The sequence below is a fragment of the Enhydra lutris genome, unplaced genomic scaffold, assembly GCF_002288905.1.
Source record: "Enhydra lutris kenyoni isolate GAN:26980312 unplaced genomic scaffold, ASM228890v2 scaffoldscaffold20, whole genome shotgun sequence".
Lineage (NCBI taxonomy): Eukaryota > Metazoa > Chordata > Mammalia > Carnivora > Mustelidae > Enhydra > Enhydra lutris.
Window position 1 is genome coordinate 21,824,024 of NW_019154104.1, and position 27,770 is coordinate 21,851,793.

Below are 27,770 nucleotides of genomic sequence, written 5' to 3' on the forward strand. Positions count from 1 at the left end.
CAGGCCTCTGAGGGCTCTGTTACATCCCCAGTAGTGCTTCCAGCCCCCTTTGGTTTTGTGTATGTGGTTTCCTTCCTTATTCTTCTTTGTTACTATCTTGTCTCCTGTCTCTCCCCACTGGCACCATAACCGGAAGACCCAAGCATTTAAAACTGCATCTCCTTGAATCCAAGATTTCAGCCTCATTACCAGGGCTCTCATTCACTCCCTGCCCTGGAGGGTTGACAGGCTCTATGGACACCCCTCCAGGGAGGCGGCCTCGGCCACTCTGGTGCCCTTCTAGCCTGAAACAGCTTCCCTTTGTCCAAAGTTGTCTTTCTAGGACTTCAACCCATGCGTTCCACTTTCTCCTACAGTAACAACACTGCCTCTTACAAGATAGCATTCTCGAGACTTTCTGATATAAAGGACTAGCTGGGGTTAAAAAGCCAAACACACAAACCAACAAACAAATCCCGATTCTCTAGTCCTACTCCATACCCAGTGAATCAAAGATCATGGTTCAGCCTGGATTCCCTATTTTTAAACAGCCCTCCAGCTGATTCTGAGGATAAAAACCACTTTTCTGAAAGATTAAACTTCCTGTATTTGAAGGTTATTAATTTCTATTTCCAAACTTCTCTTTTTTCCAAAATGAAATATCCCTTATTCCTGTAACCATCTCTTCTAAGAAATGGTCTCCAAACCACCATCCAACTTGCTTGTTCTCTAACACAAACAACAGACCCCATCAATTTCCCTACTGAAATAGGACATTCATATGTGAAAACAATCTTCATGTTTTAATGTATTTATTCTTTTAACAAATGGCTACCAAGCACACATTGATGACAGACACTGTTAGGAGCTGAAGATAAACAGGGAACAAGATAATCATCATTCTTTCACTGTCCTCCTAAAGCTTAGAGAGAGAAAGGAAGGGAGGGATGGAAGCAGAGAAATAAGGAAAAGAAAAGAGGGAAGAGGGAAGAAAGGAAGGAGAAAGAGAAGGGAAAGAGACAAATAATCACAAAATGTATGAAATACCATGAAAGAAACAAGTGTGGAGAGAAAATAATTTCCCTCTGCTAATGTCCTAGCTAACACCCCTACCATAAAAGATCAATAAGAGAAAAACTAACAGAAGCTTATTAACATGTATACCACACATACACATGGGAGATACCAGGAAAACTGAGTGACTCCCCAAGACCCTTAGAATTCAGGATTACATGCCATCCTAATAGGGACAGGGGAGTGGGAGGTGGGCCTCTTAGGGGAGAGTAAATGGTTTTTAGGAAAGATGAGTGGGCCCTTAGAAGAACAGGTGGGAGGTATGATGGTTTGTGATAAAGTTTGTCTGGGTGTGGTATCGACTTCTGGTCTCCTCTCCTGTGATGAGTCCATCTTTCCTGGTTAATGAAACTCCAGGGAAGGAGATGTAGGACAAGTGAGTTCCTCTTGGAGGATCTGTCTTTAGGCATATAAGGGAGTTCAGAGAAAGCCTCTCCTTGCATTTGCTGGTTCTCAGGTTCCTACAGTGCAGAAAAATCAATATGCCAAACACATATTTTGGGGTGCTGTTTTCTGCTGCCATCACAAGCAATGGGCTGGAATGGGATGGTCAGAGAAGGCACTGCTCTAAATGTGTTATTTAAGCTCAGACCTATAAAATGAGAAGGCGCTAATGTAAAGAATGCAGAGACCAAAGGAGGGGGGAAAAGATGAGTTTAATGGACAAAGACTCTTAGGTGAGCAAGAACCTGGTATGTTCGAAGGGCCCCACAATAATCCACGTGCCTGGAGCATGATGTGTGTGAGGGAGGTTTAAGGTCAAGTTGGACAGGTGAACAGAGGCTAGGCCACCACACCAGATGGATTAGTACAACAGAATTTGGATTTTATTCTAGGCAAAGTGTGAAGCCACAGAGAACTTCAAGCTGGGAATAACAGGATTTGGTTTTTCTTTCAAGAAGGTAATTTTTCAGAACTTCTGATATAAACAAAGTATCCAGATCAGTATCTTTTCCCTTCTCCTGGAAATTATACAGAAGCAATAAAAAAGAAATGAAAAGGAAAAACCCACAAATTCAATTTCAGCAATACTAGAAGACTAATATAATTCATAGCCTTCAAAATATGCTAAAAGATGCCCAAAGCAGCTAAAATAGGGTAGAATGTAAAGGCAAGAAACAGAGAGAATTGCAAGAAGGTTCAGTGGTATGATATCTACAAAGGTGCCATAAAATACTCTTGCTGAAAGTGACGAGTCTCACCCAAAGTGCAAATGCCTCTTATTTACATCGCAAGTATGGGAACTGAAATGAACAGGGCTGGTGACCTCCTGGGTCTGGCTGACATCAGAGAAACAGTGGGAGCTAACTGCACAAAGACTCACCAGATGAGCCGTATTTGCAGAATATGGTCTCAGATGAGCCATATATGCAGAAGGCAGCCTCTGCATCCGCAGATAGTAGAGAGCCTTCGAATTATGAAGTCTTAAAAGTTACTGGCTTCCCTACCCCAAGAAAATTCCTGCATATAGCTTCCACAAAAATATAGCTCACTCAAAGTTGAGTAATCATAAGGAGACTGACACAATGTTGATACAAAGATAACATAAGGGAAAAAAAGGTGGAGAAGAACAATGAAACTTACCAACAGATCAAATTGCTATCAGAAAAATGTTCCAATAAAATGGATAGAAATGGCTGGCAGATACTTAGCTAAGAATTAAAATTAACCTAATGAAATACTTGGCTTCTGCAAAGGAAAATCCACAAAGCACACATGTAAGAAATCAAGGAGGAGATATCAGGCTTCAAGAGGAGATAAAACCTGAGCTACTATAACTCGGAAAAATGTCAAAGGAAAGAAAAAAGCAAAATTTGGAAAGAGCACAGGGAGCACAGGTATTATAGAAAAAGGTACTAAGGGACACAGAGGACAGAAATAAAAGCAAAGACTAAATGAAATGCAAGCAAAGGAATAACGAAAAAGGGTTAGAGAAAACAGTTGGAGAACAGATGAATTAAACTGGATATGCCTTTTTTTAAAGATTTTATATATTAATTTAGTGAGAGAGAGAGCTCGAGTACAAGCTAGGGTGGGGCAGGGGAGTGACAGAAGGAGAAGCAGACTCCCCACTGAGCAGGGATCCCAGTGCAGGGCTTGATCCCAGGACCCTGGGATCATGACCAGAGCCAAAGGCAGATGCTCAACTGACTGAGTCACTCAGATGCCCCTAGATAGGCCTTCAACTGAAAGAAAGAAGAAAGTCAAGACAATCAAAGAGAAGAACATGTAAAGGTAAAATTCAAGAGCTCTTTCCTCAATCTTAAATTTGCGTCTTGAAATGGCACATCCCATGTCAGGGAAACTTATTCTTGACGATGTAAAAATTATACAATAAAGAATGGGAGAGAGGGAAGAGAAGCTTGTTAGGGATGGTAGAGTAAGTTCACAGATGATCTCATCTGTAAAAATGGGAGCCAAAGATATCGTTTAAAATTTAACAAGTAATTAGGGGCATCTGGGTGGGTCAGTCATTCAGCGCTTAACTCTTGGTTTCTGCTCAGGTCATGATCTCAGGGTTGAGAGATCGAGCATCGGGCTCCATACTCAGTGAATTTGCTTGAGATCTCTCTTCCTCTACCTCTCTGCCCATCCCACCTCCCTCTGCTTGCATGCTCTCTCTCTTAAAGAAAAAAAAATTAAAATTTAACAAGTAATCAAAGTCAAAGTTTATATAACAGTTCCAAAGAAATGCTAAGAAAGAGAACATTGACAAAAATCAGGTGAAGGAGGAAAAAAATGGGGAGTGGAAGTTAAAAGACATATTAACTTTATAACTTCTCTTAGTATGGAATGAATAGATATTTTCTAAAGAAACAGAGAACTAAGGGCATTAAACACAATTGCATTACAAATTATTGTTTGTTAAAAAACAAAAATAGATCCCTTTCTAAATAGCAAAGGACTGCCCAGAGACCCATTGCAAAGAAAAAAGACCACATGGTTAAAAAAACAAAACGAAACAAAACATGGGGCGCCTGGATGGCTCAGTCAGTTGAGCATCCAACACTTGATTTTGGCTCAGGTCATGATCTCAGGGTCGTGAGATCAAGTCTTGTGTGGGGTTCTGCACTCAGCAGAGTCTGCTTGAGATTTTCTCCCCCCGACCCCTGCCCCCCTTACTCACTCTCACAGATATATAAATAAAATATTTTTAAAAAATCAACAAAATAAGAACTCCTCTAAATTCAGAAAACAAATCAAAATGATAGAACTGAAACCAAGTATACCTGTCACATCAATTAATATAAATGGCTTAACTTACCTATTAAAATAAAAAGATTTTCCAGGGGGTGCCTGGCTGGCTTAGTCAATAGAGCACATGACTCTCACTCTTAGGGTCATGAGTTTGAGCCCCACCTCAGGGATGGAGGCTACTTTTAAAAAAATTGTAAAAAAGTAAAATAAAAAGATTATCAGATTGGATTGCAAAACAGAAACTACCTCTATGCAACATATAAAATATACACCTGAAAAAAAATTAATGTATACAGCAAGGTTGGAAACAGAAATCTGTGCTAAGACATAGTAGACCAAAGCAAGCAAACAAACAAAAAAGCAGAGGTCACAGTCTTAAATATAATCTAAGCTAAGATTTATGCCAAAAAGCATTTAGTGGAACAAAGAACAAATAAGATATAGAATGCCTAAATAATTAATAAGGTCTGTCTAAATTGATAAACATCAAACTGTGTATCCTAAAAATTAAAAGTATACATTCTCTTCAAGTGCCTGTGGGACTTTTGTAAAAACTGACCACATATTAAATCTGCAAAGAAAACCTCAGTAAATTTCAAGGAGTAGGAATAGCACAGATAACATATTCTAATGAAAGGCAATACAATTAGAAATTAATAACAATCAGAAAATAAAGTTTCTTCCATCAGCAAATTTTGAACACTCTTAAACAACTTTGGGGCCCAAAGGAAATACAAACAGAAATTTTTACCTTAATAGAAAGGAGAAGAAAGACTTTTTGGATATATCAGAACCTACAGAATACAGCTAGTCACACTCAGAAGAAATTGTGGAACCTTAAAAAATATTTATAAAAATAAACATGGAAGAAAACCAAGCATGTGAATAAGGCATCTGACTCAAAAAGTCAGGAAATAAACAAGAAAAGAAATTAAAAGACAGGAGATATCAAGACAGATAAAAACAAAAATTGATATGTTAGGGGAAAAACAGCAGAGACAATAAATAAGTTAAAAAGTACAATCTTCAAGAAGTAAAACATCGATAACCCATGTAGGGCACATAGAGATGGGCCACCCCAATTCTCTCTCCTTGAAAGACTTGTGGCCTCAGCCGTCAGCAGCTCTGGGGATTGCCTCAGCTGAAAAGAGAGAGCCACCTCACTCAGGTGGACACATTTTCTGGAGTCACTCAGATCCACTATTTGTTGGGGGCAGGAATAGAGAGGTCTGGCTTTCCAGCCCACTGGAGAACAGCTCTGAAGGAACGTTCAGGCTCCAGAGCTGCTCAAGAAGTTGCCAGAAGTTGTCGGTGGCCCTGCCTCACTTCTCCTCTGCCGCTACTACCCTGCCCCACACCATCCACAGGTGTTGATTCTACTTGCATTCCCTGATAAACATCTGTGCCCTCAACTCTCCTCATAGTCCTCTACCCTGGGAATCCATCTCCCAACAAGCCACTAGCTCTGGTCAGCAGAGGGAGGCCAAAAGCACATAGACACAGAATGCGAAATGGTAAGAGAATGATAACCATAGATACAGAGGAAATTAGAGAGTTACAACATGTCAATAGGAATGAAATGGACAATTTTCTAGGAAAATAGAACTTAGTAAAAGCAACCTAGAAGGAAGAGAAAATCACAACAGGTCTATTCCATAGGAAAAGGAAAGAACGTTGTCGAAGAATTGACTCCCAGGAGGGCATCAGGAAATTCCATAGAGGAATTCTGCCAAACCCTCAGAGACTAGGTCATTCTAACGCACACCATCTCAGAGCATGGAAAATGAAGGAAGATGCTCAAATTCCTTTTATGAGGTCAGCATAATAATGATAAAATCTGTCCAAGCTTGTACAAAACAAACCGACTATAGGACAATCTCAGGTATGGATAACATTTGTGAATTTAACAGCTCATTTAAAATTAATACCTCATGACCAAGTGGGGTTTATTCCTGGAATTCCCATAGGACTCAATATTAAAGAAACAATATTAAAGAAATATTAATATAATTTATCAGGTTAATGACTCTAAGAGAAAATCATGTAATCATGTGCACAGACCTGAAGCAACATTGGACAAAATGAGTAAACCACCTTGATCAAAATGCACAATACAGAAGGAATGTATGGATACTTCTCAGCATGATTTATCTCCTTCATGCCCAATATCAGGTGAATCAGGAGCTAGGAGAGGCCGTCTCACTAAAGTCACAAAGTCATATGCTCTCTTTCACCACTGTTATTAACATTGTCCAGGAGGTACTAGCCAACACAGGCAGGAAAGAATAGGAAATTAAACATATTAAAAATTTAAAAGGAGAGGTTAAAATTCTCATTATTTGAAGATATTACTCTTTACCTGTACAACCCAAGAAAACCAGCTGAAAATTCACTGCTAATAGTAAGAGTTCAGTGCCGTAGTGAGATACAAAGTAAATATACAAAATCAGTAGTTTCCACAGACATATAAATGGCAACTCTTTAGTAAAGTGGGAAATTTTTTTGAAATTTAAGGAACAATCCAAAAACATAAAACACCTAGGAAGAAGCTTAACAAAATGTGTACAAAAATATCTGAAGGAAAATATTGAAACACTATGAAGACCCACCCAGGTGATATGCTCAAAGCAGTACCAAGAACCATGAGGCCTTCTCTTCCTGTATTTGGAACTTCCGCAGTCACACTTTGTCTGGTAAACTCATGGGGGATGGACTGTTTGGAGTGCTTCATAGGTCAAACAGAGAAGTGGGGTTCACCTAATGTAGGCCAGGCTCTGACTGAGGACCCCACCACAGAGGGTTGAGCTGGTGGTCCATCCGCCCTCCAGGGCTGTAAGGAGAATAAGCAGGCCCTGAGCACTACACAGAAAGCCCATCACCTTCGCCAGGCTTCAGCCAGGAAGGTGAAGGGAGCTAGGGTGAGCAGGAGGTCCAAGGAAGGGGGGGACCTCATGGCGACCAGCAGGACAGAGGGCAGGTCAGCCTGTTGGCCACATGTTCTATACCCTCTCTGTGCCTCAGTGTGCTGTCTGTGAAATGGGGATAATAAGAGAGCCTTCCACATGGTATTGTGAGGGTTAATGGGGTGATACATTCAGGTGCTTGGAACCATGCCTGACTCCTGCAAGCGTTACAAAGTATTTACTGTTGTTCTTATACCACAGATGTAGGAAGGAGGAGTGGAGGTAAAGAAGTGATCTAGCACCTTGTCGGTTGATAAAACCTCTTCTAGCTGGCCATTGGGCTCCCTCTTCCAGAGCCCTGGGAGCCATGTCCTCTGTCTGGAAAATTTCTTCTGTGGAAATGTGAGGAGCTCGGAGGGGTTAGGTGCCCGTCAGGAGGGCACACCACAGAAACCACATATGCCTCCCCCATATCCCTGCATGGTGAGGCCAGTCAGTGCAAGTCAGGTGGGGCAGTTCAGAGGCAGGGAGCACCTGACTTTTCCCCTGGGCTCTGGACCATGCATCCTCGACCACCCTGACATGGTGCTTGTAAGTGCAAGTCGTCAAAACAGAGTCCTTTCCCATCCTGCTACCCACCCGGGCTGCCTGCACAGGAAGCAGCATTTCCATTTTGCCAGCTTCCCACCCCCCAACCTGGGAGCCATCTTTCACTTTCTCCCTCCTTCACCCCCAACAGCTTATCTGTAGGCAGTCACTTTGGTTGTGACTTCAGATGCATCCTGACCTCAGCCTTTGAACCCTAGCACCTTGACCATTCAGGCTGACCTAGCCTACCTTCCTCTGCTCTGGACCTCCGGCAGCCTGAGTAATCCTTTGATTTTATTTATTTATTTATTTTTAAGATTTTATGTATTTACTTGAGAGAGAGAGCACAAAAGAGCAGCGGGAGGGGCAGAGGGAGGCGGACAAGCAGACTTCCCACTGAGTGTGGAGCCCAACTTGGGCAGGGCTCGATCTCACAACCCCGAGATCATAACCTGAGCTAAAGTCAAGAGTTGGATGATTAACCAACTGAGCTACCCAGGCGCCCCAAAGTCATCTTTCTAAAACATACACAAGAATAGTCCACAAACCCCTGCTTAAACCTTTCAGTGGCTCCTGTCACCCTTAGACTACAATCCAAGGGCACAGGGAACTTACTGGTCTTGGTTCCATTTATAACCATGTTACCTACTACAACATCTGGTAGACATTGGTAGAACTTAATAAATATATTTGTTGAATGAACGAGTGAGGGAAGGAATGAACACATGAATGAACTGGAGTCATTCACGAGCTCAATTTCCATGTTGCACCAATGTGGCTAATGGGAACCCAATAGGGTTCCAATGGGAACATAGTCAAGTTCATACAGGGCTGGTGAATCTTTTGCATCCTGGACAGAAAGAGCCTCTCAATATCATTTAACTTATTGCAAATTATTCAAAATTCAGTATAAATTTTCAGATCATCGGTCTCTCATTTATGACCACATTTGTTCAGCCATATTATGGCTATGCCGTTAGAGGCAAGGTAGGGATAATACCTTTCCACCATGGGCCAGGAACTGCAAGACAATTAGATTGCACACAGTTGAGTCTAATAACACATGGTGGCAAGGGAGGCAGGGACACCATCATGAAATAATGTGGCCATTGCCACCAGGCCTGCCTGGCTGCCAAACCTGCCTATAGCAGGATGTCCAAGTGCATCGCTGCTGAAGCCCTGGACGGAGTGTCATTTCCTAGATGTGAGACCTTGGGCAGGTCACTTGGCCTCTCTGAACCCTCGGCTCCTTACATTTAAAATGGTGGGAACGCTATATTCTACCCCATCTGGGAATCGAATGAGAGAGTACGCATCACTTAGCAAAAGCTGGGTCCTTCGTGAGGTCGTAAATGCTCCGTAAATACTGCCTCTTCATTATAATAATCTTGGGCATAACCATTTGTGAGGATTAAATAAAAATTACACGTAAAATCTATACCGTTTAGAATGAATGTTCCCTCTTTTCAACACCAACTGTACCTCTCCCCCGCTGCCCACAGAGAGATAGAAAACCAAGGATAGCCATTCAATGCTAGAAAAGGGAAATTTGACACCATGTGGACACTCATGAGGGGGGAAGATGTAAAGGAAGAGTTACAAGACAAGATTTTTTAAAAACCAGGCAAACAAACCCACAGGAAGGCTAGACACTATTTAAAGGGCCTCTTATTGGAAACCCAGGAAGAGTGTGCCAAAGACCAAAAATACCAGGCACTTGAAACCAGTGAAGTCAAAGAGAATACCACAATGAAAAGAACACTTCAAAAACTGCAACAGGAGCCCACGTACCCCGGATGGGAAAGCCCAGAAAACACAGCAGCTAAACACCGCTCAGCTGCACACGTTTATGAAGTACCTACCCAATAACCTGGGAACTGGGCCAGAAGAGCACTTTGCAAAAAACTCCTGGGTCAATAAGAGCTCTTTTCACTACATCACAGGGAGGAAGTGATCATGGTGTGACTGGCTTCCCCAAGTCTGACAAAGAGGAAGCCACAGGGGAATGGAGCTGAGTCCTGACTACCACAGCTGCCTCAGTGGGACAGAGGACTAGGGTGCATAAGGGGACACATGGCACGTCCACCACTGAGGCAATGTCTCTTCTCTGTCTTGGCCATAATATTTATAGACCCAGATATACATAAACATAAGGGCTACAACTTATTTTATATAGCTTAAAAGATGTCACAGTAACTACTGAGCAGAGATGCCAGAAGTATACCTAAGAGGTCTATAGCACCAGGTTTTCAGGCTACTAAACCTCAGTTCATGCAAAGTCAACAAATGTGTATTTGGCTTTTAGGGTTTTTAAAAAATATTTATATATTTATTTTAGAGAGAGCATGCACAGTGAGAGGTGGGAGCGCAGAGGGAGAAGAGAGAGAGAATCTCAAGCAGATTCCCTGATGAGTGGAGCTCCTTCTCATGACCCATGAGATTATGACCCTGACACTATGACCTGAGTGAAAATCAAGAGTTGGACACAACCAACCAAGCCACTCAGGTGCCCCAATAAATGCATATTTGTTAAGAGGTTGAGTTGCTCATGTCACACGATGTCTTGAAGGAGCCCCTGTCTGGCCCTTTAACTCTCTCAGGAAATATTCATTAAATGGCTTTTTCCATGATAAAAGATGACTACTGATGTTCTTTATTTTACCAATTTGGGATACAGGTAGAGTCTGGAATGACTCATTGTCCTCACAATCCACTGCCTTCACCAAGCTCTCAAACTTCAGTTGAGTGCAATTAAAAATTTTATGTTTGCCTTTGGTTGAATGAGAATGCTCAATCTTGAAAGGAATATCTGTGGGGAAAAGGCAAGTTTGTGAGTCACTTTTTATCATCAAGGTCAACAATAAAATCATTTTCTCCTCATGTATTTACCGTTGCCACAAGTTCTAACGTTTTCTCCACAAAGACAAACAACAGTTTAATTCTTTGCTTGAAAAATTTTTTTTTTTTTTTGCTTGAAAATTTTAACGAGGACTTTGTCCCAGCTGAGAGAGCATACACATAGATGCTGGCACAAGCTGTCAACATTCTCAAAAAAAGCCAGTGTTCAAATCACTGGTCTTTACATGGTTTATGTCCTATTTTTACCAGTGAGCAAAGTGAGAGCACTGACACCCACTGAGAAGGTTAAGACTCAGACCCTAAGATGGTTAACTGTATATGTCAACTTGACTGGGCTAAGGGATTCTGAGATAGCTGACAAAACATGATTTTCGGGTGTGTCTGTGAGGATGTTTCCAGAAGATACTAGCATTTCGATCGGTAGACTGAGTAAAGAAAACATCCTCACCCCCGCCCCCATGCAGGTGGACGTCATTCAGTCCATAGAGGACCTGAACAGCACAGAAAGGCATAGGAAAGATGAATTTGCTCATTGCCTAAGCCAGGATATTGGCACTTTTGGCTCTCAGGCCTTTAGACTCAGGCTAGGACTCTATCTGTTCCCCCACATTCTCAAACCTTTAGGTTGGGACTGGACCCATACCATCGGCTTTCCTAGACCTTCAGCTAGCAGAGAGGTGGTTGTAGGACTTCTCAGCCTTCATGATCACCTGAACCAGTCCCAAATAATAAATCTTCCCATATAACGATCTATAACCTATTGGTTCTACCCTAATACAGACCCTTTGAGGTAAGGTGATCTGAATAAGTGTGGTGTGACTGTTGGTACCTGGCCATGGCTTTGGTGTGGGCTGCTTCTCCTGAGCATTGCCCATATGTCTACATGAACCATCTTATAAATACATGCTCATTACTTTTTACATGCCATCGTATACAAAAGATGGTGGTATTTCCAAAACCATGACAAGTAATCTGTGGGCAATTTTAAAATATGTCTAAAGTCCAAAGACCTATATGAACTCTGATGGAGAGACTAAAGTCAACCCCATTTTTATTTCTGATTTAGAATGTACATAGATGTTTATTTTCAACTTGGGCTTTATGATTGTGGCGATGCAAATGAGCTTAAACTCTGATATGACAAAACTTTTGTGTGATAAAACTGATCAATAAAGAACCATTATTGCCGTGACATTTTGAAAGTCAATCATGCCATTTTGAACGAGTTCCAGAAGTTCTGTGGCTTAACATGATAGATGTCAGCGCTAGAAATAATACAATTTAAATCAAATAAAAATTGCTTAAAGCTTCTTTCAAAATTTCAGAATCACTTAATATGAGACAACTTGGTCAAGATCTATCTTACAGATATGACTGAATGTGTTTCAGCTCAAGAAGAGACAGCCAAGAGGAATGCCTGGGTGGCGCAGTCTGTTAAGCATCTAACTCTTGATTTCAGCTCAGGTCATGATCTCAGGGTGATGAGATGAAGCTCCATGCTCCATGCAGGATGTGTTGTCTGCTTGGATTCTCTCTCTGCCCCTCCCCTGCTCGTTCGAGCATGCTCGCTCTCTCTCACTCCTTTGCTAGGATCAAAAAAAAAAAAAAAAAAAAAGAAGAAGAAGAAGAAGAAGAAGAAGAAGAAAAAGAAAAGAAAAAGAAGAAGAAACAGCCAAGCTGAGATGATGCATTTTTACATGTTCCAAAGACATATCTGAACTCTGACTGAGAGACTAAAGTCAATCCCATTTTTATTTCTGATTGGACTAAAACCATTAATGAATTTGACATTTCACTGTGCTTGGTTTGCTCCATTTTAGATGATGTGTGTGCAAAAATGTGTTCTTTTGGTCAAGTTAAAGAAATTTTCAATGAGATAGGTGATGGATTTCGGTAGTGCTGTCTCTGCTATTCATTAAGGAGATTTATGACAAAGCCTCAAGACTACATCAAATCTGCTGAGTTACCATTTACTTCAGTTTGTTCTGAACATCCTTCATTGCCATGTAGACAGTAAAGCTTATACTCTAAATGATGTTTAACCATCTATCCATGCTCCCAGTTAAATTTTTTAAAATTAAGTTTTAAAATGATCCTACTGAGGGGCACCTGGGTGGCTCAGTGGGTTAAAATGATCCCACTGAAAAAGAGAATGGTATTAAGATCCCTCTTCCTCCAGTCCCCCCAGACAGACAGACAGACAGACAGACACACACACACACACACACACACACACACACTTTTCCATACTTTTGTCTAGAAACACAAGGTGTATTTTCATGTAAGTTAATTTAGGAGAAAACTCAACCCATCTTGGGCTGGTGGATCACCTCACCTCACCTCACCTGGATTAGAAAACCATACTGTAACCCACAAAGAGATCTTCCTTCCAGAACCAGGCGGTCCCTCTGGGGCTCCCACCTACCACACACTAAAGTCAGCAAAGGAAACCCTCCACTACTGTCCTGTTGAAACCCAAGTGGCTGGAGTTTGCAAGACACAGAATACAGAGTCAGGGCTTCTTTACTACATAGGAAGGAATGAGTATCTCTAGGAGGGTTGGAAGACTACCAGGGAGGGAAGATTGGAACATAGCAGTGGCGTGTGTGTGTGTGTGTGTGTGTGTGTGTGTGTGTGTGTGTGTGTAAGTAAAGGCGAGAGAAGGACTCGGGGGATAAAGGGCAACGAAGCTGGCAGGGTAAGGCACTCTGGAAGCCTAAAGAACAAGACCATCAGATAGGAGAAGAAAATGAGTTACTAAAACAGATGACAGCCCCTAGTCTGTGACCCTGTGACTCTTTGGCTTGCTTATTTGAATGCTTCAGAGAAAGAAAGCTTAACCATCCAGCTAAGTTCAGCACCATTCTAGCTAGGAGGGAGAGGTGCGCTGACCCTTAGCAGGTGACTACGGTCCTTATCAGAGCCTCTGTGGCAAGCTAGCCCTTCCCTTGGAGCATCACCAGGTCCTCAAGTAACTCATCTGCCTGAGTCCTCAAGGCTGGTTCCAGTTCCCCCGACCTCCCTCTGGCAATTGCCTGTGGGGCCCCTGCCTCACTGGTTACAAATCTGTCTCCGCAGGAAGGGATACATTTGGTAAGAATGGGGTACACGTCCCCAAAGCCCTCGCCATCCTCAAATACAGCCCGCTCCCAGCAATCCCTGCTCTGTGTAGAATGCGTCTCTGTTTCCAAGGAGCATGGCCACTTTGTGACAAAAGCCCATGGGAGTTGGGGTTTTCAGAGCACTTTAACGCATCTTTTGTTGGTCGTCACAATAGTCACGTGAGGCAGGAACCAGCCTGTGACTCCCACTCCAGGGCCCCTCTCACCTCTACTGTACGTCATCCCTGAGCCACGTCCAACTCGAGGCCTTCTCTGGGCTAAAGCATGGCCAGACCTATCCCAGACATCACTGCTCTTTCCCCCTTGCCCACCTGCTATGAAATGTTTTCAGCAGAAAAGATATTTCAGTGGGTTTTGATGTCGGGTTTTTTTTTGTTTTGTTTTTGGAGTACTGTTGTTGGGGTCCAGAGCCAATGGCCAAGAAAGAATTCTTGAGACATCTTTGGTGGGGAAAAGGTGGTTTTATTAAGGCACGGGGACAGGACCCGTGGGCAGAAAGTGCCCCAGGATTGTGAGCAACAACTGATTATATACTCCGGGGCTGGAGAGAGCACACTTCCAAGATAAGGAGCATTCCAGAAGGGTTTTCCTATGCTAAAGAAGACTCAGAGGATACGGAGGCCTTGCTGTTGTCAAACCAAGGTTGTTTCTCCCTCCAGGCACTACCTTTTTAACTACCTTTAACTACCTTTTAAAGGCACTACCTTTAAAACAGTTCAGCGGCTTCCTGGAGAAACATTCTGCTCTTCCTGCTTCAAGTGTTCATCAGTGGGCCGCAGGGTAGGAGGACAGTGAATTGTACCTACATTTCCTTCTGCCTTTGTTTCCCACATCAGGTCTCAGGAGGTACAACACAAATAGAAAGTTCAGACCATTTGCCAAACAAGGCTCTTGCAGCCTAGTCCTGTTTGAGCCCTTTCCTGACCTTTTGCATATTGGAAAAGAACTGGAGTGCTGCTAACCAACTGAATCACAACACAGCTCTTTGCTGTCTTTTTTTTTTTTTTTTTTTTTTTTGACCATTGCTTCCAGAATTAGGCATCACCCTGTGATGAGAATGCAAAGGGGCACAAATGGACTCGCTTTGCTCCCACTTTATTGTTAACTATCTTTTGGTAACTGAAAATGCCCTGATGAAAACATCACTGGGGCATGCCCTAGAGAACTAGGTTTCTTTTGCTGGGCTTTCAGAGGCCTTCCCTCCCTAATTAAAGTTTTTATTTATTTATTTGACAGAGAGAGACCACAGGTAGGTAGAGAGGCAGGTGGAAGTGGGGAGGGAAGCAGGCCCCCCGCTGGGGGGATCGATCTCAGGACCCTGAGACCATGACCTGAGCCGAAGTCAGAGGCTTAACCCACTGAGCCACCCAGGTGTCCCTTCCCTCCCTAATTAAAACAGCCATTCTACCTTACTAAACATAGATGTATGGGAAGTCGCATGTCTTTCCAGTTCCGTCCCAGTTTAAAAGTTAGGGGAGATTTGGGTTTTTCAGGAGACATAAGGGAGAATAGCATGGGCAGTGGTGAGGGGAGGATAAAAGAACAGAAAGAAGGGGAAGACCAGACAAGTACTCTTTGTTTCTCATGGGGTCCTTTTATAAGGGTCAAGGAGCTAAAACCAGACAGGAAATCTAACCGAAGTTTAGAGCTGGAAGGGAATCTAGAAGTCATTTCCTCAGTCCCTTTCCTTCTCAGTTTTTAGATAAGGAAAGGGAGTGTCAGATGAATGGAAGGGGCTTGCAGGAGGCCACACAGACAGTTATAGAGGAGCTGGGGCTGACAGGTTAGTATCCCAGCGCTAGGAAGCCTCAAATCTTCCCCAGTAGATAGCTGTCCCCAGTAGATGCCAGCTTCCCCAGGAGTCCGTCCTGGGAGGTCGGCCTTCCCAGAACCAAAGGTCAACTTCAGTTTATTTCAGAGCCAAGAAATGAGGATGTGGGCCTGAATAATGCTATTTCAAATAAGTTACTTTGTTGGTTTTGTGCCAACGAGAATTTTCAAACAACCCTGCTCCTGAAGTCACTGTGACTCCCCAAGAGCTTTACCCTTGGTTGTTGTCTGGGCCCCCTTTTGGGGGACGAGCCAGACTCAGCTGTCGCAAATATTATTTCCGTTCTCCCTCCCCTCCCTCTCTACTTCCACATATAAACACATGCACTTGTCTAAGTTAACCAGATAATTCAGGAGACATAGTTCTGTTCACTCTGCTCACCTCACAACTGCAGCTCTGAAACTGGCCCCAAGACAGACCTAAACTAAACTAAAAGGCGCCACGGCGAGCATTAGAAATTGTGCTTCCTGTTCCGGCAATCCCCAACCGCGGGATGCCTCCTGCCTTGGAACTTTGCTTTCTATCACAGAACTGTGAAGTTTAAGTGCAAATCTATTGTGATTTCATACTAGAGGAGTTTGTTGGAGAGGGGCCAGAGAACCTTGTTGTGAGTGTCCTGAAATGCTAAATGGCACTCAGTCTAAGTTTTGGCTCAGCCCCACAATGTAACTGGCAAGTAGTGGCTCTAAAGGACACGCTCAGGAATTTCAGAGGCCTTCCATAAGTACAAAAACCCGTTTTGTACTTATGGAATGCAGCTAAGTAGTGCTTCAGAGGAATTTCATAGCTATAAACAGCTACCTTGTAAAAGAAGGAAGAATAAAATAAATGTATGTGAGACCTACTGATACAAATAAGTTATTGAATACATTAATAAATGACAAATCTACAGAGAAAAATTACAAATAATTTATATGGACACCCCACTCTAAAAGGGGGGTTGTATGGAGAGACATCTGTGGGTTAAGCCTCCATCTCTTTGTTTCCTCAGGTCATGGTTTGTTTGAGGTCATGATCTCAGGGTTGTGAGATTGAGCCCCATGTGGGGCTCTGAGCCCAGCAGTGATTCTGTCTCCCTCTTTGCCCCTCCCCCCTCTTGCACATGCACTCTCTCTCTCTCTCAAATAAAATCTTTAAAAAAATAAAAAAGAGGGGGAGCATGGAAATCAGTATGGGAACAATATGGGGGGGTCCTCAAAAAGTTAAAAAATAGAACTACCCTATCATCCAATAATTGCACTACAAAGTATTTACCCAAAGGATACAAAAAATACTAATTTGAAGGGATACATGCACCTGAATGGTTATAGCAGCATTGTCTACAATAGCCAAATTATGGAAAGACCCCAGATATCCATTGACTGATGAACAGATAAAGAAGTCGTGTAGGTATGTATGTATATGTGTGTGTGTATATATATATATTAGAATATTCCCCAGCCTTTAAAGCCTCTGCCTTCGGCTCAGGTCATGATCCCAGGGTCCTGGGATCGAGCCCCACATTGGGCTCTCTGCTCGGCAGGGAGCCTGCTTCCTTTCCTTTCTCTCCGTCTACCTCTCTGCCTACTTGTGATCTCTGTCAAATAAATAAGTAAAATCTTAAAAAATAAAAAAAATTAAAAAAATTAAAAATAAAAAAAGAATATTCCCCAGCCATAAAAAAGAAGGAAATCTTGCCATTTGCCACAAGGTGGATAGAGCTAGATAGTATTATGCTAAGTGAAATAAGTCAGTCAGAGAAAGACAAATACCATACGATTGCACTTTTATGTGGAATTTAAGAAACAAAACAAATTAACCTGGGCAGGGGGGTTGGGGAGGAGATGCAAACCAAGAAACAGATTCTTAAATATAGAGAACAAACTGATGGTTACTGGAGAGGAGGCAGCCAGGGGATAAGTTAAATAGGTGGTGGGGATTAAGAAGGACATTTGTCAATCAGGGAGACAAAGCACGAGAGACTCTGGAATCCAGGAAACAAACTGAGGGTTGCAGAATAGACGGGGGTGGGAGAATGTGGCAAACAGGTGATGGATATTAAGGAGGGCACGTGTTGTGATGAGCAGTATGCAACAAATGAGTCATTGAATGCTACAAAAAAAAAAAAAAGGACACTTCTGATGAACATGGTGATGAATCACTAAATTCAACACTTGAAACTAATATTACACGGTACGTTAACTAACTAGAATGTAAATAAAAACTTGGAGAAAATAAATAAATGAAAGAGGGGGAGCATCATTCCCGTTCTTGAAATGTGAGCTTTATATGGTGATGGACTTCCAAAGGGTACAGTTTGGAAAGGAGATAAACAAGTGTAACTTCACAGAGCAGAGATCTAAAAACACGCCTCATCCAGGTGACCAGCATTGACATCTGAAGGGCGATATACCATATGATTCCAACTATCCACCATTCTGGAAAAGGCAGAACTATGGAGACAAAGTTCGGTGGTTGCTGGGGTTAGGAGTGGGGTGGGAAGGATGAACAGGCAGAACACAGAGGATTTTTAGAATAGTGCAGTTATTCTGTTTGATTCCATAATGATGGATATGTGTCGTTAAACATTTGTCTAAAACCATGTAATGTACAACACAAGACTGGACCCTAATGTAAACAACAGAAGTTAGATGATTATGTTGTATTGCAGGTTTGTCAGTTGTAACAAATGTACCACTCTAGGGGAGGATGCCAGTAACGCAGGAGTCTATCCATGTGTGTGGGGAGGAGGTATATGGGAAATGTCTATATTTTCCTCTTAATTTTGCTGTGAACCCAAAACTGCTCTAAAAAATTAAGACTTCTTTACAAAATTTTAAATAAAAATAAATTTAAATTTAAAAAGGACATTAAGTTAGAATTAAGAAAATTGAAATAAACTAAGGACATTAGGGTTTTTTTAAAGATTTTATTGACTTATTTGACACACAGAGAGAGTGTGCACAAGCAGAGGGAGTGGCAGGCAGAGAGAGAGGGAGAAGCAGGCTCCCCACTGAGCAGGGAGCCCCATGTGGAACTTGATCCCAGGACCCTGGGATCATGACCTGACCCTAAGGCAGATGCTTAACCAACTGAGCCTCCCAGGTGCCCCAGGACATTAGTTATTAATAATGTATTAATATTGGTTTATTGTCACAAATGTCCTTTACTTATGTAAGATGTTAATAAGGAAAACTAGGGTGGAGATATTTTAGAAACTTCTCTACTATCTGCTCAGTTTTTCTATAAATATAAAACAGTTTTACAAATAAGCTTTATTTTATAACAAAGAAAAGTCTCAAAATCAATGACTAAGCTTTCCTCCTTAAGACAATGGAAAAAGAAGAGCAGCTAAAAGCAAGCAGAAGGAAAAATATAATAAAGATCAGAGAAGAAATAAAAGAGAGAATAGGAAAACAATAGGGAACACTTGGGTCTTTGAAACAGATCAACACAAATTACCAAAACCGACTCAAGAAGAAATAAAATATGAATAGACTTGAAACAAGAGATTGAATTGGGGGTGGGGGGAACCCTACCCACAAAGAAATCCCAGGCCCAAATGGCTTCACTGGTGAATTTTACCAAACATTTAAGAAAGAATTAATACCAATCCTTCTCAGACTCTTCCAAAATATAGAAAAGGAGAAACTACTTCCAAATTCATGCTTTGAGGCCAGTATTACCCATACCCATTTGATATTGATACCCAATATCAAAAGCAGATAAACACATCACAAGAAATGACAGACTAATATCTGTTATAAATGTGGGCACAAAAATCCTCAAGAAAATATTACCAAACCAATCCAGCAACATAGAAGAGATTATACATCATGATCGACTGTGATTTATCCCAGGAATGCAAGGTTGGTTTAACATCCAAAAATCAGTTTATATACTACAACATATCAAAAGAATAAGGATAAATACGACATGATCATCTCAATAGAAGCAGAATAAAAATTTGAATAAATTGAAAAACCTTTCATGATAAACACACTTAACAAAGTAGTACTAGAAGGGAACTTCCTTCATCTTAAATATGGTATATATGAAAAAACAATTGCTCACATCAGGATGAAAAACTGAATGCTTTTCTCCTAAAATAAGGGACAAAACAAAGATGATGTCTTATTTTGTCGCTTCTATTCAACATTGTACCAGAGGTTCTAGCCAGAGCAATTATGCAAGGAAAATAAATAAAAGGTATCCATTTGGAAAGAAAAAGGTAAAACGATCTCTGTATGCATATGACATGGTTTTGTAAATAAAAAACCTCGAAGAATCCACTAAAAAACTATTAGAATTAATAAATGAGTTCAGCAAATTTGCAGGCTATAATATATATATTATATATATATAAATACATTTATACTTATATTTATATATTTATAAATATTTATAAATATAAATTTATATTTTATATAAATACTTATATTTAGTATGGATGATTTATAAATATATAAATATATTATATTATATTATAAATTTATATTTATATTTATATATATTTATAAATATATAAATATATATAAATATAAATATATATATATAAAAATCAATTATATTTCTATATATTTGCCTTCAACAATTCAAAAATAAAATTAAGGATATAATTCCATTTACAGTAGCATCAAAAAGAATTAAAATACCTAGGAATACATTTCATAAAAAGGCTGCAAAATTTATAATCTCAAAACTACAAAATATTGTTGAAAGAAATTCAAAGATACCTAAATAAATGGAAATACCATATTCAAGGTTCAGAAGATTTAATATCATTCAGATGACAATACTCCCCAGATTGATCTACAAATTCAATGTAATCCCTATCAAAATCCCAGCTGACTTCTTTGTGTAAATTGGCAAGCTGTTCCTAAAATTGGTGTGGAAATTTGAGAGACCCAGAATAGCCAAGACAATCTTGGAAAAGAAGAATAAAGCTGGAAGTTTCCTGATTTGGAAAATTTACTATGAAGCTATAGTAAGCAAGATAGTCAAGTACTGGCATAAAATAGACATGTAAGTCAACAGAACAGAATTGAAAAATAAACCAAAACATTCTCAGTCAATGGATTTTAAACAAAGGTACCAAGACAATTCACTGAGTAAAGAGTGCTCTTTTCCGTAAGTGGTACTGGGACAGCTGGATATTCACATACAAAATAAATAACTTGAAACCCTACTTCACACCATTTACAAAAATTAACTCCAAATTCAACAAAGACCTCAACCAGACAGCTTAAACTATAAAATTCTTAGAAGAAAACATGGGTATAAATCTTAATGACCTTTTATTAGGCAATGACTTCTTAGCTACAACACCAAAAGCACAGGTAACAAGAGGAAAAAAGAAGTATGCTGGATATCATCAAAATTCAAAACTTCTTTGCACCAAAGGACACTGTCAAGAAGTGAAAAAACATTCCACAGAATGGGAGAATCCATTTTTCAAATTAGATACCTGATAAGGCACTTTTATCCAGAATATAGAATGAACACTTAAAACACAATGGTAAATAAATAACTTAATATGGGCAAAGAATATGAATAGATACCTCTCTGTACAATGGGATATTATTTGGCAATAAAAAGGAATTAAATACTGATTCATATGACAACATAGATGAACCTTAAAAACATTATGCTAATATATACACAGTCACAAAAGACCTCACATTGCATGATTCCATGTATATGAAAAGTCCAGAATAGGCAAATCCATAGAGACAGAAGTATATTTGTGCAAATCAAGAGCTAGGGGTGGGTGCTACGGTGAGGTATGGGGAGTGACTGCTAATGGGGATGGAAAGTCTTATGGGGCTGATAAAAATGCCCTAAATTTGATTATGGCAATGGTTACACAACTCTATGAATACATTAAAAATTAATGAATTTTATACTTCAAATGGGTGAAGTATATTGTATGCAACTTAAATTACAATAAAGCTGTTCTAAAAAAAAAAAAAGTTTTTCAAGCCTAAGCTGACAATGGTCTTCCAGTCTAAGAATTTGTAGAGGTAGAGACAGTGGTTGGAGACTGAAGAGAAGATCAGAGGAATTTACCCCATGATGGGTAAAGTAGAACTACTTTTCCTTCATTTCATGATGAGTGAGAGGGACATCAAGGCGACCACATTAGAAACTTGATATGACTCCCTGGGGCATGCAGTGACGTACACCTGAAAAATCTAAAAGGTAGGAGGCGGTGGCAGCAAGAGAGGGCTATAGTTGGGATATAACTACGCTCCACCAACAGAAGGCCTAAGGCATCTGCTTTCTGGGAAAGGTATGGGCATCTGACAGTCACTTAAGTGTGCTTAGTGATCATGGCCAAGAGCTACAGGGATGGCTGGAAGTGTCCTGTGGGATGTCCAAAGCCTGAGGGAGAAATCATGAGTCTATAGAGACAAAGTATATCCACCTTCAGCAAGGGAGTCACCCCGGTGAAAGTCACCTTTAAATACCTTTTTAGTCTACATTCAAACACAGTGTCACCCAAGGCTGGCATTCAAATAAGGGAACTGAGGAATTTCAGGTGGGCACAAAATTTAAGGGGACACCAAAAAACTCAGTAATCAAGATGAATAATATTCTGATTTTTTTTTGAAAAATTAAAATTAAGGTCAAAACATCCATGATGAACGAAGAAATAGAATTTTAAATAAAGGAGTGATTAGTAACAGTGCCACACCAAGTCATATCGGAGCCTGAGGTGAAAGGAAACATGTATGTCCTCTATATACACTTTTTTTAAAAAGATTTTATTTATTTGCTTGACAGAGAGAGAGAGCATGAAAGGGGGTGGGGGAGTCAGAGGGAGAAGCAGACTCGCCGCCGAGCAGGGAGCCCAACGCAGGACTCGATCTCCTGGGACTCCAAGACCATGACCTGAGCAGAAGGCATTCGCCCAACCAACCGAGGCACGTAGGAGCCCTCTCTATATACAGTTTTAATGTCTCTTTTTCATGGTAACTTTTTTCCAGAACATTAAAATAGTTGAAAAAAATATTGAAAAGTTGAAGTGTATTGAAACCACCTTACTTTACATTTACATATTTTATTTATATCCCAAATACATTTACTATCATTTTAATTTCCTGACATTTATGGACATAAACTTACCAGTATTTTCAAAATCATTATATTTGTTTATGTCATTTTCAAATGAGAGAATTGCTGTGTTTGGTAATTTCTCTTGTCTAAGTGGCTATTTGAAATAATTTTTTAATTAATTTCAACTTACCCTGTCTTTATTTAAAATTTTGACATTTTATTCATCAGATTTTTGTATTAGTTCTTTAGAATTGTCCCTTAAAATATTATTTATATTGTTTAGCTATTTGGGGGGCCCTTAAACTTTATGTTGTAATCTCAGCCCTGATGACAGTCACATCCATCTCTGACAGGGAAAACTATTCCTGACATCTCCCCTCTTTTTCCTCCTCCTCCTTTGCTCTTGAATGATCAGAAATGGTGGTTAGCAAACTGAATAAGGAGGGTGGGGAGAGTGGGAAATCTTGAAGAATTCAGTCAGGCCCCCTTTACATAGGACAAAGCTGAGTTAAATGAAGAAAGACCTGCAATTCTAAATGTAGTTGAAGTTGAGATGATTTCGTGGAACCAAATATCCTAATTACTGAGATGAGACTGATTTTGTGACTTGAGGGGATCAGAAGATTTTTTTCCTCTCTGTAAGTGACTGAGATAATCTGGAACCTACCTTAGATCTCAGAAGAATCAGGAAAAGGTGCTCTACAGAGCAGATCTGAGCCAGGATCGGGGGGTAGGAGTGCCGGTAAGGTTATTCGGGCCAGTACCTAAACACTCAGTCCTTTCTGTTCATTGCATTGGTTGTGGTTTTCCATAAAAGTCTCATATAGGAAAGAAAGGACCCGATCATAGTGACTCCTTAACACTTCAGTGTTTCCATGCTTCTCCGGATCCTGAATTTAAGTAGATCAGATTCATTGTCTGAAAGATATGCCTCTTCTTCAGCACTATTTCCAAACTGCAAGAAAACATGTTCTTTCCTTTCCCCTTTGAAATGAGTGATCCACAAGTCCTTTCTGCCCAGAGGGAAGTTTGAAATATTTATTTCTTCTTCCAATTTTTTAATCAAAGCTAAGACTAGGGCCTATTCTAAACCACAAATATCCTTTTTTTTTAAGATTTTATTTATTTGACAGACAGAGATTACAAGTAGGCATAGAGGCAGGCAGAGAGAGAGAGGAGGAAGCAGGCTCCCTGCTGAGCAGAGAGCCCGATGCGGGGCTTGATCCCAGGACATTGGGATCATGACCTGAGCCGAAGGCAGAGGCTTTAACCCACTGAGCCACCCAGGCGCCCCACAAATATCCTTTTAATAGAATGGTTTTTTTTTTCTTTTCTTTTTGAGAGGGAGAGAGAGAGAATAGGAAGAGGGGTAGAGGGAGAGAAACTCAAGCAAGCTTCACGCCCAGTGTGGAGTGTGCTTGGGGGCTTGATCTCACAATCCTGAGATCATGACCTGAGCCAAAATCAAGAGTGAGACACTCAACCTGTTATGCCACCCAGGAACCCCAATAGAATGAATTTTTAAATCAAGAAATCCTTCCAACAACTTTCTTTTCCTCCTCTCAATTACAGCGTTTCCTTTTCAATCTCGCTCAACATTGTCTTGGTTTTAATATCTTCCCTTTTCAACTCTCTTCCACTATAATTTCCTAAGGGAGTGTGAGTCTTCTGTGTTACATAGTTCTATTCGCGTCTATCAGCTGGAACCCTTCTACTGCAATAACCCCGTTATTTCAAGGGAGATTGGAAAAGCAAAGGTACCAGGGAAGGCATTTATGTTTGTGTAAATTAGAGTTAGTGCAACTGGCTTGAAAGTTTCATGAGATAAGTGGGCTCACTCTAAGATTTTAGGGAGCATAAGAAGTAGAAACTATGCCCTTCCATGCCATGAGTGAGGTTCACCGCCCCTTCCATGCCATGAGTGTTTCAGTAGGTTACAGCATGCTGACACTCATTACTGTCCAGAAGCTGAGTATAAGCACCTATTCCCAAGCACAGTCTACCCAGGGCTGTGCGTGTTCAAGTGCCTACAAGAAAACCCAAGTCAATGCATAATTCTGGGTCCAGGCAAACTTTGCATCTTAAAAAAACAGGTCTAGTTTTTATTTCTGCACAAAAATATACTCTTTAATGCCTTGAAACACACAGCTCCCTTTGTCTTACTTTTTTCATTTTGGATAGGATTATGCTGCTGGTTCTTCATACTACTATAAGAGAAAGAACAGGGTGAGAGTGATGACAAATGCCAGCAACTGGCATCCATGTCAGGTAGACATGGGGACCAATGGGGACTGTGAAGGACTGGAGAGTACAAGCCCCATCTAGTAGGGACAGCACGGTCACCCTGGGGGAACTCTGGTTGTATGGCCAGGTGTTGCTACTGTTAAGAAGTTCAGACATTTATGTGCTACCTTCTTACTCTTTTTTAAAAATTTTTTAAATTTATTTTCAGCGTAACAGTATTCATTGTTTTTGTATCACAGCCAGTGCTCCATGCAATCCGTGCCCTCTCCAATACCCACCACCTGGTTTCCCCAACCTCCCACCGCCCTGCCCCTTCAAAACCCTCAGATTGTTTTTCAGAGTCCATAGTCTCTCATGGTTCACCTCCCCTTCCAATTTCCCTCAACTCTCCCTTCTCCTCTCTAACTCCCCTTGTCCTCCATGCTTATTTGTTATGCTCCACAAATAAGTGAAACCATATGATAATTGACTCTCTCTGCTTGACTTATTTCACTCAGCATAATCTCTCCCAGTCCCATCCATGTTGCTACAAAAGTTGGGTATTCATCCTTTCTGATGGAGGCATAATACTCCGTAGTGTATATGGACCACATCTTCCTTATCCATTCGTCCGTTGAAGGGCATCTGGGTTCTTTCCACAGTTTGGCGACCGTGGCCATTGCTGCTATAAACATTGGGGTACAGATGGCCCTTCTTTTCACTACATCTGTATCTTTGGGGTAAATACCCAGTAGTGCAATTGCAGGGTCATAGGGAAGCTCTATGTTGAATTTCTTGAGGAATCTCCACACTGTTCTCCAAAGCGGCTGCACCAACTTGCATTCCCACCAACAATGTAAGAGGGTTCCCCTTTCTCCACATCCCCTCCAGCACACGTTGTTTCCTGTCTTGCTAATTTTGGCCATTCTAACTGGTGTAAGGTGGTATCTCAATGTGGTTTTAATTTGAATCTCCCCGATGGCTAGTGATGATGAACATTTTTTCATGTGTCTGCTAGCCATTTGTATGTCTTCATTGGAGAAGTGTCTGTTCATGTCTTCTGCCCATTTTTTGATATGATTGTCTGTTTTGTGTGTGTTGAGTTTGAGGAGTTCTTAATAGATCCTGGATATCAACCTTTTGTCTGTACTGTCATTTGCGAATATCTTCTCCCATTCCGTGGGTTGCCTCTTTGTTTTGTTGACTGTTTGCTTTGCTGTGCAGAAGCTTTTGATTTTGATGAAGTCCCAAAAGTTCATTTTCGCTTTTGTTTCCTTTGCCTTTGGAGACATATCTTGAAAGAAGTTGCTGTGGCTGATATCGAAGAGGTTATTGCCTATATTCTCCTCTAGGATTCTGATGGATTCCTGTCTCACGTTGAGGTCTTTTATCCATTTTGAGTTTATCTTTGTGTACGGTGTAAGAGAATGGTCGAGTTTCATTCTTCTACATATAGCTGTCCAGTTTTCCCAGCACCATTTATTGAAGAGACTGTCTTTTTCCACTGTATATTTTTTCCTGTTTTGTCGAAGATTATTTGACCATAGAGTTGAGAGTCCATATATGGGCTCTCTACTCTGTTCCACTGGTCTACAATTCAGCAATGTGGCAGGATACAAAGTCAATGTACAGGAATCAGTGGCTTTCTTATACACTAACAATGAAAATACAGAAAGGGAAATTAGAGAATCGATTCCATTTACTATAGCACCAACAACCATAAGATACCTGGGAATAAACCTAACCAAGGAGGTAAAGGATCTGTACTCTAGGAACTACAGAACACTCATGAAAGAAATTGAAGAAGACACAAAAAGATGGAAGACCATTCCATGCTCTTGGATCGGAAGAATAAACATTGTTAAAATGTCTATACTGCCTAGAGCAATCTATACTTTTAATGCCATTCCGATCAAAATTCCACCGGTATTTTTCAAAGAGCTGGAGCAAATAATCCAAAAATTTGTATGGAATCAGAAGAGACCCCGAATCACTAAGGAAATGTTGAAAAACAAAAATAAAACTGGGGCCATCACATTACCTGATTTCAAGCTTTACTACAAAGCTGTGATCACCAAGACAGCATGGTATTGGCATAAAAACAGACACATAGACCAGTGGAACAGAGTAGAGAGCTACCTTCTTACTCTTAAATGTTGGTGTTTGGTTTTTTTCTTTTAATACCGTAAGACCCAGTACTGAGGGACTGAACTACGCCATCTACAGGCTGGGTTTTACCAAAGGAGCAGAGACTTACGACATCTGCTGCACACGTTCAGAAATTTTGTCAAGCTCAGCTAAATACTTCTGTAAATAAACTAGCTAAAGGAGCTTCTGTTTCCTTTCTTAATTTGGAAGAGTATACATATATGGGAACACACAATCACTGAGCCTTGTTTAACCATTCATGCCCACTGCCCTGTACCCAGGAATATGCTCGTGACAGAAGCAGCCCAATTGCAAATCAACACCTGTAATTCAAGGTGAGTTTTGATTAGGAACTTATATCTGAAACCATTGCCTGTTTTCTCTGCTTACAGCATCTTAATACACAGGATAGATCACTCTTGACTAAAAGCCATTGGGACTCCCCATTATATCTGAGCTTCTATTTCTCTAAAGTGTAATTCCTAAAGCCATTTGGACTCCCCATTATATCTGGGCTTCTATTTCTCTGAAGTGTAATTTCCAATCACTTTGGAGCTCCCAGGACTCTTCTAAGTATAATTAGGGCACACCACATAACTATTTTATTTTGTTTTATTTTACTACCCAAACATACCCTCCAAATTTTGTATTCATACAGTGTTAAGAGACACCAGAAACCTCATTATCTTAAAAAGCTTTTTATTGAAATGTCTCCCATGTAAGAACACTGCTTTCATTAAAAAAAAAGAAAGAAAGAAAGAAAGAAAGAAAGAAAGAAAGAAAGAAAGAAAGAAAGAAAGAAAGAAA